An 18589-nucleotide genomic window follows, 5' to 3' on the forward strand; every position below is an offset into this window, starting at 1 on the left:
CACTCTCATTGGCTGCGGGACGTCAGCCTGTGGGAGCGGGCCTTTTGGAGGAGACCGGAAGTCGAGTCACTGAGAGGTAGGTTTCGGAAGCCGGGGGTTGTCTCTTTAAGTAACAGTAATGGTAGTCTTGTCCTTTTTTTTTTGCTTGTTCACCCCCGCCCCTTTTAATTTTTTAAATTTTAATTGTTTTTAGTTCCCTGTTCTTTTCCGCCTTGAACTCCGCAGTGCGTGGATGTTTCCCGACTAGGATCCCCTTTAATGTGTACGCTGCTGGGCCCTCCGTTTGCTCAGTTGCTCCCTTTGCACCTGGGGGTTCTTTGGATTACAAAGCGTCTTTGAAATGCTCTGTAATGGTTTTGGATGAGGAGGACCCTTGACTCTGCAGGGTTGTGTGGAGTAGGCTGTTGGATCATGTCTCTGACACTGGCCCCTTCTCTCCCAATCCCCAGCTTTTCGTAAACTGTCAGTAGGTTGCATCTGGGGTTGAAACGTTTGGCCCTTAGGGATCACGGGCAACTTTCTGTGGTAATGAATGGGGAGCAAGTGCCCTTTCCTGAGTTCAGAGCCGATTACTCGAGAGAAGTGATCCAACGGCAAGACAAATCATATGCTAACTTTTCCTTTTAATTAGTAGTATAATTTAGCTTCCTCTGATTTTAATAATCCCAGTGGCTGAGGCTGTATTTCCCCCCATTTTTTTTATTCGCCTACCCTAGATAAACAGGCGCGTTGATGTATTCGGTTTTCATAGTTTTTGGAATTATTGACTTTATTCCTCTACCCCCTTAAATGAATCAGAAAATTATGACAACCCTTTGGCTCCAGCTGTATAGTTTTGTTTTGTGTTTTTTTTTCTCAAACAACAGAGAGTTCTTTTCAGAATGTTAGTTTTTAAATTCTTTATTAACTCAGAAAGTGGATAGAGGAAAAATGGGAAAGAAACTAATAAGGACTTGATTTATTAGTTTTTGGCCAAACTATAAGATCCTTAGCTGTATTTGGCCTAACTATGAGATCGTTCTTTATTTAGGGCAGCATGGTGATTAAAACATTAGATTTCTGTTATGTGATTACATTGTTGGCTACCACATTCAGTTTTTAAAAAAATATGATTTACTTTTGAATCTACTGAATTGTCAAGAGTGGTCAAATACACAATTTTATCAAGTTTTTATTGAGCTTTATTACTGGGAAAATGAGAGTGCAGCAGAGGAGTAAAGATGACCTGTTTCTTGGAGAAATTTAATGATCATGGGAAAGAGGGGAGTAAGAAATGTATAAAAAGTGTATAGTAACCTCTTCCTATAAGAAACCAAGCCATTTATACCTTGTAAGTCTTGCCATTCAAGTTAAACAAACTTGGCTTAGTTATAGAAGTTATGTTGTACACCTCATCAAGCTTGGCTTCTGAAGTAGTAAATGTGTCGAGATTTTATAACTGTTTCTGCTCTCATGTGAAGATCGTCTCAATCTATATGAACATTTAAGGCAGCGGTTCTCAACCTGTGGGTTGCGACCCCTTTGGGGGTCAAAGGACCCTTTCACAGGGGTCGCCTAAGACCATCGGAAAATACATATATAATTACATATTTTTGTGATTAATCACTATGCTTTAATTATGTTCAATTTGTAACAATGAAATTGGGGATCACCACAACATGAGGAACTGTATTAAAAGGTTGCAGCATTAGGAAGGTTGAGAACCACTGATTTAAGGGAAATACTTCTGGGTGAAGCTGTGCTTTCAAGCTACCTGTGAAGAGCACTAGGAAGCTGCAGTTGTTCACGATCACAATTGAGTTACTGTATTTATGAATTACAATTAATTTTAGGCCATGGGCACTTACATACTTCAGCTTCAAAAGAATAAAGAACAACATTTGCCAGTTAAAGTTTTACATTGAGTAACACAAATGGCAATAGATGAAGCTAAACATGTGTGTATAATTTTTTAAAAAATGTAACAGCTAACAAAATTAATCTGACCTGTGATGAGAGGTGAGAAATTAGTAGTTGAGCTACATGGTCATTAAGCACATAAACCCCCTACTTTTGGTTTTTACTGCCAATGAACTATTTTAAGTACTATCTTACATTGCTAACTATTTCAAAAGTCTCTTTCCTGGCAGCTCTGCTATGAATTCTCATTTCTTACTAAATCATAGTAGATCCTTTATTTACTAAAAATAAAATCTGTGTCATTCCTTTGTTCAAAAACTGTTGCCACTCCTGCATCTAGAGGAGTATTTTCAAGTTTGGTTTCATGGGTTTCCTAGAATTTTATGTAAAAATAGTGCATATTTATATTTTTCTGTGGAGAGAGTTCATAGTCTCCAATGTTATGAGACTTAACTGAGTTCATACAAGTAAATCATCTCATCAAGAATCTGGCATTAATAAGCACACAGTAAGCATTGCCTAATGTGTGCCTGGCTTTCTCTTTCACCAAATTAAAAATTCCTTAAAGGGAGGGATAATGATGTAGAATTGATTGACTTGCATGTTAGGCACTCAATAAAAGGTTTTTGAAATAAATTGTTATTGCTTTTATGCCACCAGACCACTTTCTCCCCTTTTCTCTTTTTACTTTGTATCTAGTATTGAGTATTGAAGGTTTCCTTTTATATGACTTCACATTTTCTTTCACTCACTGATAATCACATATATGAAATGGTTTTACTTAACTGCTTGTTTTCTCTGATTCTCAAGTAGCCGCCATAGTTTGAAGTTGAGGTTCATGTTCTAGTGTTTGTCTGTCCTTTCCCCCAATTTTTTTTTTCATTCTCTTTTCCCATGGCTCGTAGATTAAGACCCATAAAAGTTTTGTTTGACCTGCATGTTATTTTTTTTTTTTTTACCTTAAGAAATGCTTCTCTTAACCTTTCTCCACTTCAAACCCTATTGATTTGCTCTTCTGAAAAATCCTTTAAGTTCTCTATACTCTAAATCCCAATTTTTTTCTATTCTTTCCTGTATGGGAGAAGAAAAAATAATGTTCCCTCCTACACTTATAAAGTTCTGGCTGGACTAATAAGTAAATAGAAGATACATTAATAGGAGAAAATAAGCAGGTTTATTACATATGTACATATGGGAGTTTCATAAGAATATGTGACAAGAGGACAAATTGGGTACTTAGGGCTTACATGCCATTTTGAGCCCAGGCGAAGGGTAAAGGATGGTGGTTTGGGACTACATACGGGAGGGAGGCAAACATAGAAATAGAAAAGCAACTGTTTCATAAATAAATGTTTCCTGCGCCATCTTTAACAGTTCAGAGAGGACTTTGGTCAAATGAGCCTTGGTAGGTTCCTCCTTATTACATACTACAGCAGTTCTCAACCTGTGGGTCGCGACCCCTTTGGCGGTCGAACGACTCTTTCACAGGGGTCGCCTAAGACCATCCTGCATATCAGATATTTACATTACGATTCATAACAGTAGCAACATTACAGTTCTGAAGTAGCAACGAAAATAATTTTATGGTTGGGTCACAGCATGAGGAACTGTATTTAAAGGGCCAGAAGGTTGAGAACCACTGACATACTAGTTCTTATTAAACTGTAATTGTCTATGACGATAGCTCTCTTCCTGGAGCAGGACCTTTGTTTCAATTCTTTTAAGCTGTTTGGGGCGGGGGGGGGGGGGTGGTTAAAGATTTTTCCTCATTATTTAACCAGTATAAAATAATCAATATCCCAATAAGCATATTTTGAGGTGGCAAAACTCTGCCCTCACTTGAGATCATTTCAAAATGGCTATTGCTCCCACGCACCATTGCAAAATGCTTTTGTTAGTGTTACCAGTGATCTCTAGGTGTTGATCATTTTCATTCATTATCATTTGAACTGTAAGCAACTTTTGACACAATTGATCATTCTGTTTTTGATGATATGTTTTCTTCATTTGATTTTCTGGACTCCACACTCTTGGTTTTTCTTTTACTTATTGGTTGTTCCTTCTCAGTCTTCCTTCTGTTAGTCCTGATCTTTTATTATTGAAGTGCTCCGGGCTGTAGTCTTTGGTTCTCTTTTCCTCTGTCTACACTCCCTCTAATGACCTCAAGTCTTAATGACTTTGGATACCATCTGCATACTGAAGACTACCAAATTCATATTCCTTGTCCCCTCTCTTTCTGAACTCCAGACTCACGTATCCAGCTTTCTACCTCTACATCTCCACTTGTTTACTTAAAGATATTCACACTTAAATGTCAGAAACTGAACTCTTTATCTTTAACCCTGCCCCATTCTTTCTCATTTCAGCTGATGGCAACTCTGTACAACCTGTTGCTAAAAGTTAAATATTTGGAGTCATTCTCCAGTCATTCTCTTATATTCCATCCAATCCATCAGCAAATCCTATTGATTCTTTCTATAAAATATATCTAGAATTTGACTGTTTCCTACTATTTCTACTGTTAGTATTCTGATCATCTCTTGCTTGATGTCTGTTATTAGCCACTATCATTTCTTGTTTGGGTTGCAGTAATAATGTTCTATCAGTTCTCCCTGCATTCTTTAATCCTTGGCTCTCTACAATTCTATTCTCATACAGTAGCCAGTGTGATACTTTTAAATGTAAGTAAAAGGTTGTATTAAAATGTAAGATTCTAAATGCAATATGTTATCTTAGATTGGATCCTAGAATAGACAAAAAAATATTAGTGGAAAAAACTGGTAAAATCTGAGTAGTTTGGAGCCCACTTAATAGCAGTGCACCAATGTTGGTTTCTTTGTTTTGATAATTGCACCTGGTAATATAAGGTCAATTTTAGAGGAAACTGTGTGAAGGGTGTATGGGAATTCTATATTTGCAACTTTTCTGTAAATTCAGAATTACTCTCAAATAAAAAGTTTGTTAAAAGCTAATGTCACATTGCTTTTTTGCTTAAAAAGATTTCATGTCTTCTCATTTGATAAGACTCTACGTGATCTGATTTCCCATTACCTCTCTTACTTTATCCCTTTATGTTCTCTGCCCCCTCACTCTGCCCCCTCACTTAGGCCCATTTCCACCTTAGGGCCTTTGTACTGGCTGCTTCATCTACCTGGAATGTTTCTTCCCAGACATCCACACAACTAGTTCCTTCACCTCCTTTATGTATGTGTTCAAATGTCACCGTTTCAATGAAGCCTGCCTTAATTTCCTAATTAAAATTGTAGCTTTGCAACTGATTCCCCCCTTCTCCCAGCTGGCTTCTGTGCTTCAGGTTCCTCTACCCTGTTTTATCTTCGCCTTTTACTATAGTACTTTTCACCATATTTTAATACTTATTAGGTATAATTTTAATTGTTCGTCTGCTCCTATTAAAATGTGAACTTCAGAAAGGCAAGAATTTTTATCTCATTCAATTATGCCATTTTCTAAAATACTGTTTAGGGCATAGAAGTACACAATATGTTTTGGTTAAATAATTGAACTTAACTGGGTATTTGAATTTGTAAACCTTGATTTACAATCCGTCTGAAACATTGAATTATTTATCATTTCCATATATCATGCTATTTTTTGCCTCCAAGCCTTTGCTCCTGCGGATTCTTCTTCCTGGAGTGCCTTTCTTTATCTTTTTCCTTCCACCCCTAAATCATTTTTTTTTTTTTTTAACTCTTTAAGATTCATATCTTAAAAGATGTAACTCAAGGAAGCCTTTCCTGCAGTGTCAGGCTGGCTCATGTGTGGCTTTCCAGAGGAGCGCCCTCCCTGCCTCTGCACTTTGGAGGCTTGTAGTACTTATCTTTGTGTGTTCCCATGTCCCTGGAGAGCTGAGGATGTGGGATATCACATTCTCATCTTTGGGATATCCAAGCCTGGGTACATAGGTAGTCAATGAACGTTTAATGTATTGGCATGACCAAAGTCATTCAGCTTTGAAGCAGTAGAGTTTTGATTTCAAGCTCGGTCTCATGAGTATAAAATCAATGCTGCCTTTGCTATAGTCTGTTTCCTAGAGGAAAGGTGACCATCTTTAAAATAATAGAAGGATGGGCAATTTGTTCCTTGTCATTTGTGGAGCTGAAAATGATTAGGCTTGAGATTAAGTAATCAAAACCAATACTACTTGGAGGACACTCCTGAATTTGTGACTGGTTTCTTTGAGCTTTACTCACCATGCAGAAGTGACCAAACTGTTGAAATAAGCACAGAGCTTAATCTGTTTTTTGCTTGAGAGGATGCTTTTAGTTTTATAATTTTATCTGAACAGTTAATGAGAATTGTATTGGATAAAGAAAGAACTTGCTCAATTGGAACAGAAACAAGTGGCTGCTAAGAAATAAGATGCAGCCATTGTTGAAGAGACTCGAAGTCCTTGCAGTATAAATATTGACATAAGATATGTCAATATTTACCATAGAATTTGGAAGTTTCCAAGTTCTTGTTTAAGAAATATGACACTAGCATTGAACACAGTATATTAATAAATAAGGAACATGTCCAAATGAACAGCTGCTCAGAAAAAATATATAGCATCTGTTAAATGTAGGACAGTTAAAAAGTTAACATTTAAAAAATTATTGATGCTTCTTTGCTAATTTGTAGGTAGATGCTTATACAATAGAGTATATTGATATAGTTCCATATGTGGACTTCACTTAATTGCCTTTTAAAAAGGACAGAAAGGTTGTACTTTATAACTTTGTAAATTAGTTGTGCTATGATACTCATGTGTAAATTGATTTTTAAAAATTTTCCCTTAATATTATGTTTAGAAACCAACCTCTTCATTTTAAGCATTATTCTTATAAAAATTGGCCCAAGTCATGACTTAGATATTACCTTTGGGAATGAAAAGTTTGTGCTCTAATAATTTAGCAATAGAGAAAACATAAAGTTTCTGGCCCTAACCGGTTTGGCTCAGTGGATAAGAGCGTTGGCCTGCGGACTGAAGTGAAGGGTCTTGGGTTTGATTCTGGTCAAGGGCATGTACTTAGGCTGCAGGCTCCTCCCAGGCTCAGACCATGGTCAGGTGCATGCAGGAGGCAACCAAACGATGCTTCCGTCTTTCCCTCTCCCACTCTCTCTAAAAATCAATGGAAAAATATCCTCAGGTGAAGATTTAAAGAAAAAAAAGTTTCTGAAGTTTAAGTGTGAGAAGGAAATTTGTTCTGGTTATCATCTAACAACTCTGTCTAAGAAGCAAGTCTGGAGAAAAGAGTAAAGTTGATATGTATGGTTGAATATCACAGCTCAACCCTGTTAATTCCTATATGAATATTACTATAATAGAACAGCATTTCATGTAAAGTAGAAGGATGTTTGAAGCTTGTATAATGAGTCATTGGAACCACAAAATCTTAGATCTGTAATGCAAACTTTAGAAGAAGGTTAAACTTCATGTTTTTTGAGTGATAGTCCTAAAAACAGTCCCAGAAGGTCATAAATTAGGGGTATTTCGACTGCACCTGTCATTGTTTCTCTTTTCTGATAGCAAAAATTGATGGCTTTTATTTAGCAATCTAATCATTTAACCACATAATGTTATGTTTATATTGTGAAGAATGGATGCAAAGTTCATTTGAGGTCAGCTAGTCTGTTAGAAGCTATATTTGTTTCTATAAATGCTTTGATAAACATGAAAAATCAAATCTTCTTAGAATTTCATTAAAGCTTTTAACCTATTTTCATTATATTAAAGATGGAAGAGAAGAAAAGACAGTTTTAAAATTTAAATTGGTTGAATCTCTCTTTTAGAGAGAATTTGCCAACATTTTGACTTAAGATGCTGAGTTTTAAGGAGAAACACTAGACTTATTAATTAGTGACTTTTAAAACCTAGGAAATATTTTTTATTTTTTGGCATGTAACCAAGACTTGAACCTGTGTTTGAATAGAGATACAATATTCTTCTAGAATTATTAGGGCCTTGTGCAAAATATGCAGTTATTATGTAGCAATGAGAAAGTTGTCCAGTGTTTGCAAAATGTCATGTGGTTTAGCCCTAACCGGTTTGGCTCGGCCTGTGGACTCAAGGGTCCCAGGTTCGATTCCGGCCAAGGGCATGTACCTTGGTTGCGAGCACATCCCCAGTAGGGGGCGTGTAGGAGGCAGCTGATCGATGTTTCTCTCTCATCGATGTTTCTAACTCTCTATCCCTCTCCCTTCCTCTCTGTAAAAAAACCAATAAAATATATTTTTTAAAAAAGTCATGTGGTTTAGATTTGATGAGAGTGTAAGCATAGTAAGTTTAAAATGTAAAATTTCCTGTTTGGTGTTGAATACAGTGTTTCCCAAAGTGTACGGTGCATTCATATCAGTGATGGAATATACACAGTTACTTACTTACAGCTGTTTTGCAGGTAGTATGAGATAATTTAGGTTAAGAAAATTAAATGATTTGCTGAAGTCCACACAACATTTGTATCATCTTATTTTATGTATCCCTGAACTAATTATTGTCATTTAGTTAATTTTACTACTTTTGTCCTGTAACCTTCATATTTGCTTCATAAGTGAGTGATCCACTAGCTTTACTATATATTTACCTTTTTTGGCGAGATTGTTTACTTTTGTATGCTTTCTTGTCTTAATTAGTGTCATTTCTTTCTTGTAAGGCTGGTTTAGTGGTGCTGTACTCTTTTAGCTTTTGCTTATTTGAAGAATTCTTAATCTCTTCAACTCATAATGATAAACTTGCAGCTAGAGAATTAATTCTTTGTTGGAAGTTTTTTTCTTTCAGCATTTGAATATGTTGTACCATTCACTTCTGGCCTGTGGAGTTTTAGCTGAAAAATCTGGTTATAGCCTTACGGAGTTTCCTTTGTATGCAACAAGTTGTTTTTCTCTTGCTGCTTTTAAGATTCTCATATAGTATATACTAGAGGCCTGGCACGTGAAGATTCATGCACTCGTGGGGGTGGGGCCCTCAGCCCGGCCTGTGTCTTCTTGAAGTCCCGGACCCCTCGGGGGATATCCACCTGCTGGCTTAGGCCTGCTCCCAGGGGAGCGGCCCTAAGCTGCAGTCGGACATCCTTAGTACTGGGGAGGAGGCAGGAGAGGCTCCTGCTGCCACTGCAGCTGCGCTCACAGCCGTCAGCCCGGCTTGTGGCTGAGCAGAACTCCCCCTGTGGGAGCGCACTGACCACCAGGGGGCAGCTTCTGTTTTGAGCGTCTGCCCACTGGTGGTTAGTGCGTGCATCATAGCTACCGATTGTTCCCAGTTGTTCTCGGTTGTTCTGCCATTAGGGTCAATGTGCATATTATCCTTTTATTATATAGTACTAGAGGCCCAGTGCACAAAAATTTGTGCACTCGGGGGGGGGGGGGTCCGCTCAGCCCAGCCTGTGCCCTCTCGCAGTCTGGGACCCCTCGGGAGATAACGACCTGCTGGCTTAGGCCTGCTCCTGGGTGGCAGAGGGCAGGCCCAATCCCTAGGTGCAGCCCCTGATCGGGCTCAGAGAAGGGCCGATTGGGGAGTTGGGGCGCCGCCCCGTCATGCACAGAGCAGGGCAGATTGGGAGGTTGTGATGCCACCCTCAGTCACACTCAGGGTAGGGCCAATTAGGGGGTTGGAGCACAGTCCCCTGTCACACTCAAGGCAGTGTCGATGGGGAGGTTGCGGCGCCACCCCCTGTCACGCACAGAGCAGGGCCGATCAGGGGGTTGGGGCACTGCCCTCTATCACCCACAGAGCAGGGCCGATCAGGGGGTTGGGGCACCGCCACTCTCACACTCAGGGCAGGGCCGATGGGGAGGTTATGGCTCTACCCCATCACACACAGAGCAGGGCCCGTGGGGGTTGGGGAGCTCCGCCCTATCAGGCACTGAGCAGGGCTGCTCAGGGGGTTGGGGCCCCGCCCCCTGTCACACACAGAGCTGCAGGGCGATCAGCGGGTTTGGGCGCTGCCCCCTGTCACGCTGATCCCGGTGCCGGGAGGCATATTACCCTTTTACTATATAGTGTAGAGGCCTGGTGCATGGGTGGGGCCGACTGGTTTGCCCTGAAGGGTGTCCTGGATCAGGGTGGGGGTCCCCACTGGGGTGCCTGGCCAGTCTGGGTGAAGGGCTGAGGGCTGTTTTCAGGCTGGGAGTGACTGAAGTTCCCAACCGCTCCTTTTTTTCTTTTTTTTTCTTTTATTCTGGGCCAGCTTTACCTTGAGGCTTGGCTCCAGCTCTTAGGCCTCCGCGCGGCTGAAAGTAGGTTTCTGGCCTTTGCTTACAATGTTGCGAATCTGCTGGCAGAAGTCCGGTGGTATTTGTTACAATGTTTCTTAAACTGCCCGCTCAGAGGCCTGCAGCCGCAGGCAGGGAACGTTGATTTCCTCCAACGATCCTCAGTCACTGAGGCAAGCAAGCCTCATGTTAGTTTCAAGCTGCCTGGCTGCCGGCCGCCATCTTGGCTGACAGTTAATTTGCATATCTCGCTGATTAGCCAATGGAAAGGGTAGCGGTCGTATGCCAGTTACCATGTTTCTCTTTTATTAGTGTAGATTATATAGGATATGGTTTGATACTATTCATGGTTTCAGGCATCCATGGGGAGGGGTTACCCATGGATAAGGGGGGTTTAAACCTGACCCACATAGCTCCTGGAGTTATTAGGATTTTTACCCTTGCTTTAAATGTGCAAGGCTTGATTTAAATTTTAGGAAGTTCAAAGTTTCAGTTCAGTTTGGGAATGCATCATCTGAGCAGACTCAGAATTAAATCTTTGCTTCTATCTTGGAACTTTCTTCCAATAGAGTTGTCCAAAATATATTCAGAGATGTGGTTGAAATTGCAGCATAGGAAGTATGCAGTTATTCATCCAATTAGGAATGTAATATGCATGCACTGTTTATTACTTACTATTATTTCAACCATGTAAAATTGCCATTCTTTGTGGGTTAAATATTGTTAAATACTGACAATTTCATATGGTTCTTAAATATTTTTGTATGGCTGAATTAGGTAGGATTAACTTTCATTTGTACCCCAACATTATCATTCATTTCCTTGTTTGCCATTAGAAAAAGGGAGATAAATGGATGCAGTTTTAAGTAAATGGTGGGTTTGTGAATGAAAAAAAAGTACAGTGCAAGTCTTGTTCCTTTTCCACACAATTGCCTCTAGTTAAATTTCAGTTCTGAGTAGCATATTTTTTTCATGTAGAAAAGACTGCATATAAGCATAACTAATGGTGTTTCATAAGAATACCCTAACTTTTCTGGAAGTAAAATATGAGACAGGTGTCAAAATTTTGATGCTTAACAAATCATAATTACTGAATTCTAACGAGAAAAGACTGTTGCTTAGTAATGCTATATTTCAGGTACTATGGTATCTCTTTAATTCTGTTAAATGTCATTCCCACATGAAACTCTGCAATTAGAACTGAAGTATTCTTGTGAAAGTTTAGAAAATTTCCAAAATGATAAGTATACTCATTCATCTGCCTTCGTTATTTGTAATCAAGAGTGTCCTTTTGATGAATATAAGTAAGTCATAGGTTGGAACTTTTGGTCCACTTTTAAGGGCATTTTGGAAACCTGTATGTTAGATTTAATGTGAGAAATTTATTCAGGCCAATTTATTGTTTTTAAATACTTTCATAAGTAAGAGAAAAGAAAGAAGAGGAAGTTAAATGTAAATGAATCACTGAAACTGATGCTTATTAATGGTATTTGTAAAAGATTAGCAGAGGAAACGAACAGTAAATATGATATTTGAAATGGCAGCAGCTGGCATTCCACAGCCATGAGTAGTAATTGAGAATGGACGATGACCTAATTTTTTAGACTTATTTTATATTTTTAATATTTTATTTATGAAGCATCAGATTGTTAACATAATGTCTTCTTTGAACATCAGCTATATATTATGAGTTTTTGAATAAGATTGTGGGCACAGTCTTAACTATATTTTACTCTTACTTAAGGTAAACCAACCATTCTAATTTGCCTGGGGTTAAGAGGTTTCCTAAGCCTGTAGGAACATAGGACTTTCAATATTAAAATCAAGAAAATCTCAGCTGAACCTGGGCAGATGGTCACTTTGCGTTCATTTTCAAACTTAACACATTGTATGCGGGAAACGTATTTATACGTTTTACGTTGACTGGTAGTAGAGCGCGGGACACGTATTAATACGTTTTTTATAGACTAGCAGTAGAATGCGGGTAACGTATAAATACGTTTATTTTTATACTTTTTTATTGCTCTAAAGGGATGCTAACATGCAGATATACGAATTCCAAAGGACAAAATTTGGGTCTCTAACACATACAATGGTGAATTATGTTTGTACTTCCAGGTATAACGGTAATCTGCGTAGAGTCATCCCTTCACACAATTCTCTGCCTTGCCACGCATTCAGTGCAATTCTAAGAAAAATAATTCAGTATACATTTTATAGTAAATCACAAAAAGTTTCATTGAAAAAAATATGTAAAACTAAAGTTATCGTAATTTTACTGAACGTTGCCATTTGCACAAAAAATTAGCAAAAATGGCCCGCGCCACTTGTTATCGTGTGATAAAAACTACCCACAAACAATGTGTTAATAGAATGGAGATAATCCTACCATGATTAGAAAGGTATTTAATAGTCCTATAAATACTTTAACCTTAAAATTTAGAAAATTCCAACTTGAAAAGATTATTTTAGGGAAGCATTTCTTTTAAATAAGGTTAGTTTGATATTTTTGTTTTAATTGCTTTGGAAATTTAAAGGTAAATTGGTTTTGTGGTCATTTTTCAAAACAAAACTTTAACATTAGATAACATCAACCAGCAAGTTGACATGCTATTAATAATGAAAATGCTAGGAATAATTAATTAAAATATTGCAATATGAGAATTCTGACAAGATATACATGGATAGTCAATGCTTTAAAAAGTACTAAACAAATAGGGAAATAGTCCTTTACACTTAGCTTTCCTTAATTATTGTGTGATGTTTGCCTTATCACAAGTAAATAGCTCAGTATTTGTTTTTATCTAGCAACTAGAGGCTCAGTGCATGAAAATCATGCACTTGGGTGGGGGGGGCAGTCCCTCAGCCCAGCCTGCGCCCTTTTGCAGTCCGGGAGCCTTCGGGGGATGTCCGACTGACGGCTTAGGCCGGCTCCCCATGGGAAGCCGGCCTAAGCCGTCAGTCGGACATCCTTAGTGCTGCCACGGAGGTGAGAGTGGCTCCTGCCACCCGCTGTGCTCGCCAGCCGTGAGCCTGGCTCAGGGCTTTTGGCTGAGTGGTGCTCCCCGTGTGGGAGTGCACTGACCACCAGGGGTCAGCTCCTGTGTTGAGCATCTGTCCCCTGGTGGTCAGTGTGTGTCATATCAACCGATAGTTCTGAAGTTCAGTCAATTTGCATATTAGCCTTTTATTATATAGGATTATATATGGTCCTACTCTTGAATTTTTATAATGTGATGGAGTTTAAAAAATTTATCAGCACACTGTTGATTTACAGTTTACCTTTTCTTTCTTTTATTTTCTTTCTTATTGTTAATCCTCAATGAAGGATATTTTTCTATTGATTTTTAGAGAGTGGAAGGGAGGGAGGAGACAGAAACATCGCTGTGAGCGAGACACCTCCATTGCTTGCCTCTTGCAAGTCTCGACAGGGCCCTGGCTAGAGCCTGCAACTGAGGTACCTACCCTGGACTGGAATTGAACCTGGAACCCTTCAATCCGGGGACCTATGCTCTATCCACTGAACCAAACTGGCTAGGGCTCTTCTCCTTGGGAAAAAAAAAATAAGGTCAAACAAAATAATGTGATCAGTAATCTAATTACAGACTACTAACAGCATGTGCTCTGTGCTAATCTTTATTCTGAACTCACTTTAGGTATCAGCCTACTTTTCTCAACAAGGGGGCACTTAAGTTTAATTGCTTCATTAGAAACATGCATTTAGCCCTTTCTGATCTGTAAGTACAACTCCTTGGCATAGCTGTAGAAGTTTGAACACCTGCAGCCCAAGCAGCTTGAAAAGAAAACATAACTTACTATAAAGGAAACTGAAAGAGGCTCAAGTTCAAAATGGTGTTATCAATGATACAGTGTTGTCACTAACTTGAGCTGACCTAAGAGAGTTGGCTTCTGCACTGCTCCTTATCAGCATCCAAAAGGGCATACAAAATTCTTTGTAAACTAATTTAAAAAGTGTCTTGTTTATTCAGAGGCAACTGTGAATGGTATTTGTTCAGAGTGTAGATCACATCAATTGCATACCAGCCAACAACTTATTTCTCTTCTAAGAGAGAAGCCAAGTATCAAAGACACAAAGTACTAAAGATAAGCTTCTCAATTCTCAACTGTTCTGAGCCTCAATAAAGCTACTGATGTACAAATTGGGGTGGGACCCAACTGTTTCCACCTGCAGGCTTGTGTTAGATCCTTGGCTCTGGCTGGGAGAGGTACTGATACTAGTCTGACCTTTAGTGCCCCTAGAAAACAGAATCTGAGCTTTCTTATGGCCCTAATCAATCAGTGCCTTTGAAAAGGATTGCACCGCTTTTCTTCAAGTAGTCTTCAGGCAAAAAAAACAACAACCCCTATGATTGACTATTTCTATTTACATGCCTGGTAAAAGCAAAGAGGTGGTTGATTTGTTCATACTGAATCTTAAAAGATAATCCAAATCAATCTTTTTTCCTCTTTCTGTTGTTCTTAGGTATTTTGTATTTGATACTTAATGAGAGGATGACCTCAGTAAGTAAAATATGAAATTAAGATTCAATTGATAAAGAAAACATTTCTGAGGCTACTTGCACAAAATACTTATAGAAAACTGAGCTATCACATATGGCTATCAATATGCTAAGTGCTTAAACTCAGCTCACATGTAGCATCCATGGTTTCAAATCTGAGTTTACTAAAATAATAGAATCTTTGAAGTAATATTAATTTGTTCTTGTGTTGAGTATTTAGAGTTAATCAGAAAATTGGAAAATATTTGAAACATTAATAATAAAGCTGTTGCTAAAACTAATCTAATGCCTAAATATCTTTTTAAGATTATTGAAATTAAAGCCCTTTGTATAATTGTGAGTAGGATGAGTTACTGATGGACATTTGGAATATTGAATTTTAAGTTAATTTGTCTCTATAATTTAAAAATTGTGACTTGTTTCAAGTATGGTAAAAAATAGCAGTGAAACCAACTCCTGTTTTAGTGTAATAATTCTAAGTGCTGTGTTTTCCTTTCACAAAGTTACATTCATTGCTCGCAATAACCGTGGTTCATGAGGCACATTTAAGAATAAATAATCTGTGTAAGTGTGTGTGTATTTGTATATAAATTTTGTAGAGGCAAAATGTGGCCTTCATAAGTAGTTTCTATTACCCTCCTTTCCCCCATTAGAATTGTGTAAGCTTCTATGTGTCTTTTTCAATGATTGGCTTAAAAAAACAGTAACACACATTTTCCAGTAATTTTCAAACTTAAGGATTATGGAGCATGTGAGTAATTTACTGCATTTCAAATGTGTTAACTAATTGATCTAAAAGAATTATTCAGAAATGGGTAAAGCACTTCAGAGTTAAGCGAATATAGGCAAAGATGGCCTCTCTGGAGGAAAAAATTTGGACTAAATGAAATATTTAAAAATTATTATATATATTTTTAGTGATTCTGATGTCAGTCCTACAAATTTACATATGTTTGAAATGTCAACATGCTTAATTGAGGTGACTCAAGTATGGTTATAACTTTGTTTTTTACTGGGAAGAATAACAAATATTTTTCTGAATAAACTTTAGGTAGAAATTAGAATTATATCTAATTCATCAATTTGGAGGTATCATGGACTCTTAATTTTAGATATTTTTCTCTTCATTATGAAACTTTCTCGGCTTCCTTGTATAGCTTTAATATTCTACAATTAAGCATCTTTTCCACTCCCAAAAGACAGAGATCTGTAGTGAGCTAGAGTTGTATTATGAAAAGTTGACAAAGTGAGTTTTTATTTTTATATTCATTGTTAATTAGAAAAATATGATGCTTCATTTATAAGAAGATAATAGTTTTAAATTGAAAAAGAAAAGTAGAAGTTTTGATGTAAAAATTTGCTCTTATTAAAATGTATTCAGTTGTCAATGAAATGACAATTAATAATTTACTTCTGGATTTCTGTAGCATGTTATATTTATTGGTCATAAAATTTGAAGCAAATTTACATTCTTCCCCCTAAATAAAAGGTTACAGAATATCCTTTTATCTTTTTTAGGATCATCTAGTTAGTAAGAGATTCATGCTATTTGATTAAAGGATAATTCTCTCTAGTTTTCTATCTTTGAAGTTTGTGCTTTATTCCTGGTTTTGACTTTTTATCATGTTTATTCTTTGCATATTTATAATTTTTAGGGCATTTCTTTAGTTTTGTTTTTTCACTTCTATAGCTTATACATCCTTTAATGAAGTGACATGGTCAAAGGATATTCTAGTATTAGAAAAATGTTATTATTTGCTTTGAACTAAATAATATGTGTCATACTGTAGTCTGGTAAGTTTGAGGTCACTCTGGGCAAGATTCTAGAGTGAATTACCAGAAGAATGGTTTTTTTCATAGAAAAAAACAACAACACACCCTAATCATTAGAAATGAGAGAGAATCCCTTAAAGGTCTCACGTCTTAATTTATTCTCCTTTTAAAAACACAGTATTACTAGACTTGTGGAGTAGGTAGGTTTTACAAAGGACTCTCCTGAATCCTTGTAAATTAAATGGAGATAACAGCAGTATACCTACTGAGTAGTGATTGATGTCTATGAGAGACTTGTTTCTAATTGTAAGCCAAAGATGTCTGTGCTCAAGCTTCTCCTGATACAAGTGATTTTAATACTTAGAAGGGAGGTTTATCACATTTCTAAATGGCAAGATCAGGAAGAGATTATAATATGTTAGATCACAGTAACAGAATCACTATTCAATGTAAACTTGACAAGCCAAATATCTTCTATACATATAAAAGGCTAATATGTAAAGTGCCCCCCACAGAGTTTGGCCGGGAAGTTCAATCGCTTGCTATGACGTGTGCTGACCACCAGGGGGTGGCACGGAATGAAGGAAGGCCCGGGCTGGCAGCCGGAAGGTCCCGATTGACCCTGATCACTGGCCAGGCCTAGGGACCCTACCCATGCACGATATTTGTGCACTGGGCCTCTAGTAAAACATAAAATTGCACCCCTGCAGAAACAAAGAAACAATATTTAACCTTATACATATATTCAGTCACATGACTAAAGACAAAGGAGATTCAGCAGTGCAGTCAGGGAAGGATAGTCTTTAATAAATAGTACAGGATCAATTTGATATCCATATGGAAAAAATATATTTTGACCCCCTCCTGGACACAATGCACAGAAATCAATTGCAGATCTAAATGTGAGAGATAAAATTATAAAACGTTGAGATAGCCATAGGAGAACATCTTAGTGTCCAAAGAGTTCTTAAGCAGAACACAAAAAGTATTACCATAAATACTTTGGTAAATTGTAACTTCATTAAAATTAAGACATTTCATCCAAAGATACATTATGAAAATGAAAAGGTAACTTACAAAGTTGAAGAAGATATTTACAGTACATCCTATACAGTGGGGCCTTGACTTACGAGTTTAATTCGTTCCGTGACGGAGCTCGTAACTCAAATTACTCGTATGTCAAATCAGTTTTCACCATTACAATGAATTGAAATGCCATTAATCTGTTCCAGACACCCAAAAAACACCGTAATTGTTTTGTTAAATGTTTTTAAATAAGAAAAATGTATTTAAAAATAACGAATATTGTATAAAAACACAATACTGAACAATAGAATGTAGCGTAGGGCTGATGTTGTGGCATTCACTGTGACGTTCGCTGCGCCAAGTAGCGGTGGGGTATCTGAAGCTGGCTCGTAACCCGAATTTTAGCTCGCAACTCAAAGCAAAAAATCGGCCGAGAGACGGCTCGTATCTCGAAAAACTCTTTAGTCAGGACACTCGTAAGTCAAGGCCCCACTGTATAATAAAAGCCTAATATGCAAATATCCTCTCGGGCAGTTGTTTGACTGGGAGTTCGACCACTTGCTATGATGTGCGCCACCCATCGGGACAGCGCAGAACATGGTGGGCGTTGGCGACATGGTGCTGGCGGTGATGGCAGTGGAGGTGCTGCCAGCCCAAATGGGCCCCGACAAGAGTGGGACCATGGCAGGATGGTGGAGCAAGTGAGCAAGCGGCACCAGGCCAACACGGGTGCAAGTGGGGGCCCTATCGCCCCACTGATCTCCCTGCAGACAGTGACCGGCATCAGTGGTGGGGGGTGGGTCGCCGCTCTGCTCCCAGGCGCTGAGGGAGCCGGATGGGGGGCCGGCCCTGATCGATCCCGCAGGCAGGATGGTGGAGCAGGTGAGAGGGTGGTGCCAGACCATGGTGGGGTGTGAGTCAGGGCTGCAGGGATGCAAGCTAGGGCTGCGAGCCTGGGGCGTGAGTTGGGGCCAGATCCCCACAGGCCACCCCGAGGGACCCCACTGAGCCTCTAGTATGTCTATAGAAGGATTAATACCCACAATATAAAGAACAAATAAAAAAAGAAGAAAAAATCAATAGGAACATCAATAAGAAAAAGATAACTGAATGGATATTCCACAAAACTTGATATTCAAATGCCCAATAGATATATGAAA

General features: G+C 38.3%; 1 protein-coding gene across 3 annotated transcripts in view; it reads left to right on the forward strand.

Annotated features, from left to right (window-relative positions):
* Positions 1 to 14: 14 nt before the first annotated feature.
* XRCC4 (X-ray repair cross complementing 4) overlaps positions 15 to 18589 on the forward strand; it is a 193496-nt gene continuing 174921 nt past the window's right edge. For 2 of the 3 annotated variants that reach the window (XM_036307796.1, XM_036307793.1), the window contains exon 1: positions 15 to 76. The gene's annotated coding sequence lies outside the window, so the exon portion shown is untranslated. Of the gene's footprint in view, positions 77 to 13466; positions 13568 to 18589 lie in introns of those variants that run through there. The other variant, XM_036307794.1, reaches the window with a different exon arrangement.

This window comes from Myotis myotis, unplaced genomic scaffold (genome assembly GCF_014108235.1).
Source record: "Myotis myotis isolate mMyoMyo1 unplaced genomic scaffold, mMyoMyo1.p scaffold_m19_p_5, whole genome shotgun sequence".
Classification (NCBI taxonomy): domain Eukaryota; kingdom Metazoa; phylum Chordata; class Mammalia; order Chiroptera; family Vespertilionidae; genus Myotis; species Myotis myotis.